We start from the raw sequence: 3,945 nt of genomic DNA, 5'->3' as shown, positions 1-3,945 counted from the left end.
AAAAAAACAGAAACAACAAAAGCTTTTCTAAGTAAGTTCAATCACTAGTGTCAGAGGTAAAGTTTGACCATTTTGGGATAAGGATCAAGTTAGTCAGGTGCAGGCTCCTTCCGATTCCTAACATTGTGCTACTTCAGCTGTTTCCTTGTTCACACAACTGGAATCATATGTTTCAAACATATGTGTCAACACTTTGGTGCTTAGCTTTTCCCTTCAGAATTATATTTAAGAGACTCGTTGAGATTGTTGTATGTGGAAAGTTTATTATCAATTATACAGTCTTACCCTGTGTGGCTATCACAGAATTTATTCACTATTCTGTTGTGGGCATTTAGCCTTTTCAGTTTGGCGCAATTACAAATACCTGCCATGTGAACAACTTTGTGTTTACAGTATATTTCAGGAGAGAAATCTCAAGGGAATAGACCTGGTGTAGTAGATCTGACAGTCCTCCATTGTGATCCAATGAGATTTTAAGCAGAAGAGAGCCATGGTTGGATTCATGCATTGGAAGGATCTCTGGTTGCAGGGTTACAGCGATATTGAAGTTTTAATTCAGACCAAAATTCAGTTACAAAAAAAGAATGACACTGTTAGATTTATTCATTAGGGAAATAGATAACAGTCAGTTCAGAGAAATAATAAGATGTGTTGGGGGAGATTAAATATAGGTTCCTAGGAAAGTGGCACAGGGAATGCAGAGAAAGAAAATGGGAGAAATGTGATGGAGTAGACCAGAGAGATACTACTTCACCAGTATGTGTGTATGTGTAGAAATGCAGGGGACATTGATACCTTCGAGATTAACAACTACTCCATGATCCTTTCTCTGGGTCTGATGAAATGGGAAGAGGATACACCTTTCCCCACCCCTGCCTATTTTGAGCAAGGACTAGTAGAAATTTAAATGAAAGACATCCCAACTACACTTCTCAAAATGCTTTGCTCTGGGTACCGAGGCTCTTTGTGTCATTACGCATCTGTCTTCATTGTGAAGAGTCTCAAGGCCACCTGGGAATGTGTTGTCACCTCTGTATTCTTAAGTACCAGAAAGAAGAAGAAAATTAATCTGGACTCACTCAGTCAACATACTTAAACTATAACACCTCAGTAAAGTATTAATGTTGTCACAGAAGTATTCCAAGGTCAATAAGGATGTCAACAGAAGGGCACACGACCTGATCAGAGTATCATGGATGATAATGGAGACCCTCTCCACCAAGCTTTGGAATACAATAGTCTCTTTTAGAAGATGAAGGGACTGGAGAGCTGAGGCTGGAAAGTGGTCCTGATGGAAGGCTGGATGGGGGATAAAGGCCATTATTGGATCATGCTAAAAATTCTCCTTGGATCTTTCCCAGTGTTACAAAGCAAGTATACTTGCTATTTTCATTTAGTAGATGGGAGAACTAGGATTCAGATAAGTCAAGGCATTCAATGCAAGGACACACAGTTCCTTGGTGACAGCAGAAATTGTGACCCTAGAACTGTCCTACCCGTAGAAGACACAGAATGGGGTGAACACCATGGCAACAGCTTGCCCTCTCACCCAACAAAGTTATGGCCAGTAAACTCTCTATTCTCAGCATAACAGCTGGCAGATCATTTCCAAAATTCTCTGCTAGCCCATGCTGAAAGAAATAAGAATGGCACTTTAAGACTTTGAAAAATACTAGTGACATTTACCTATGTTGATACATTGAAATAAAAAATAGCCCCTTTTGCCCACTTCATTTAACCCCTTCTCTTTAGCTCAATGGCCCTTGATTTCTGCCACTGTTTCATCCCCCATCCCTCATCCCAACCCGAAGATGCATCAGGTCTCAAGTTCAGCTTAATCCAACTGCTAGATGTATTATTCATTTCTACGCTTTAATGATGTGATAAGGTTTCTGGAAATAGGAAAAGGCTCATTAAACTGTCATTTGAATATAGATCACACCTAAATTCTAAGGAAGACAAAGTCTGCCAGCTGAGGATGTTTGCCTTCTCTACACAGCTCTCTGCAAACTGGGAAGGCAGAAAGACAAGATCCCCCAGATTAGCATGTATTCTTGATTTATTCTGTAATTAACGATAACTCACAAACAGAGTGAGGGAGTCAGGGAGACAGGGAGTGAACACAGGCCAAATGAAGAAGGGTTCTGCGATGTCAGACATGGTGAGATGTGTGTTTTGTCCCTGTCTCTGTTCTGTGGTTTGATCAGGCAGGCTCCATTAGAAGCAGGGCATATTGTGGGGATTTTAATTTGACTCGCATGGTTTAGAACACGTCATCCCTGCCTGCAGAAACTGATTTGAAAACACAACAACTTGTCTGCCCATTTTCTTTTCTGTTTACTTGCAGGCTTGAGAAGATGCTAGGAAATGTAGGCACGCAAAGGAAGGGTTTGATATGTTGCCAGATGCTAGTGAAAGTGGCATTTCTCCATTTTTCAATTCCCAGGGATCCAGAAACTCTGAAAGTTAACTATTCTAAAAACACTGTCCTACATCAACCCTTGGCTTGTGCATTCAACATGCATTTTCTCATTTATTTCATACTGCCAACCCTATGAGTGTGGTTACTGTTGTCCTTAGGCCATGGTTGCCTGCACCAGACACCTTGTCTGGACAAGTCTATTCTGTCCCTCTACAGTTGTGAGGAGCTCAGTGTGGAGCAGGAAGCCCCTCTCTGGGGCTAATGGGGTATTTCACCAGCCTCCTTGAACCCAGGAATTCCCTTCCCCTGTATCCCAAGCTCAACCCAGCTTCTGAGTGGGTTTTTCACCTGCTCTAACCTGTGTCGATGGTGTCTGCAGCACCAACTCAGGCCTCTTGTTCACAAATTGTCCATCTTTGTGGCCTGTGGACATAGTTTAAGGTGGGCTAGGCTGTGAGCATGTGATGTGGGGTGAAACAAGGATTGGAAGAAAAGACAAGTGATCTGTGAACAGAAGCCTAGGCTGTATTCCATGCACATTAGAAGATAGAAGAAACTCATGTAGTATAAGAACTCTGAACTAAAACACTGTTCTGAAGCCATTATAAAATTGGATTTAGCACGAGAGGGCATTTTTATTGAATAATTTGTTCTGTTTTGCTTTTCAGTGATTTGGCAGACATTTTGCATTGGCTATCCTTTGTAGTCTTGACCTCAGCCCTGAAGTTGTCAAAGGTGAGCGTGATGAGGCCACAGTCACAGCTATAGCTTATGAGCATGCAGACAGCTGAGCCAGATGCTGGTAAGTGCTGAAGTCAAAGTTTGAATATAGGAAGTCTTATTCCAGGTATACTTTCTCAATCAGTACCTCAGATTTTCTCTTAACAGGTTTCTATGCCTTAAATATTGGTATCCCTTCAAGTCACATGTTAGAACACAGTATCTTAGGATACTATTAAGATGGGGGGTGTTTGCAAGGTGATTAAGTCATGAGAATTTCACTTTTGTGAGAGTTGAAGAGGGCATATGTGAAATTGCCAAAGAATAAGCAAAAGACATTGCATAATAAAAGAGTTGAAGAGAATTTCTTTCTGTTTCTATCATGTGCGCCCTCCACAGCCCCTTATTTTATCAGGGGAGGGTACAGAAAGTGGCTGCCCATATCATACACAGAGAACAGCCTTCAGCAGACACACGATCAGCTGGTACCTATGCCTTAGACTCCCAGCTTCCAGAACCATGAGCAATAAACTTACATCGATTACAAATGAATTCGTCTCAGGTTTGTTTTTTATAGAAGCTCAAATGGAATAAGACAGAGGGACACTGGTGGCATACCCATTCAAGTCATGTAATGTGGTGATGGAATTTAGTTTATGAATTTGGAAGAGCCTCAGTGGGCAACTGTCTCTTTTGTCCTGCTCTTAGAAGTTGAATAAGGTCCTAGGGACTCTGACAGAGTGAGTAGAGTGTGTGCATGAGTAGAAGTCTAGGAAAAAAAGAGAGGAGAGAGAAAGAAAGAG

This window comes from Cricetulus griseus, chromosome 4, assembly GCF_003668045.3.
Source record: "Cricetulus griseus strain 17A/GY chromosome 4, alternate assembly CriGri-PICRH-1.0, whole genome shotgun sequence".
NCBI classification, from domain to species: domain Eukaryota; kingdom Metazoa; phylum Chordata; class Mammalia; order Rodentia; family Cricetidae; genus Cricetulus; species Cricetulus griseus.
The sequence above is the reverse complement of the archived record's forward strand: the minus strand, read 5'-3'. Positions refer to the sequence as shown.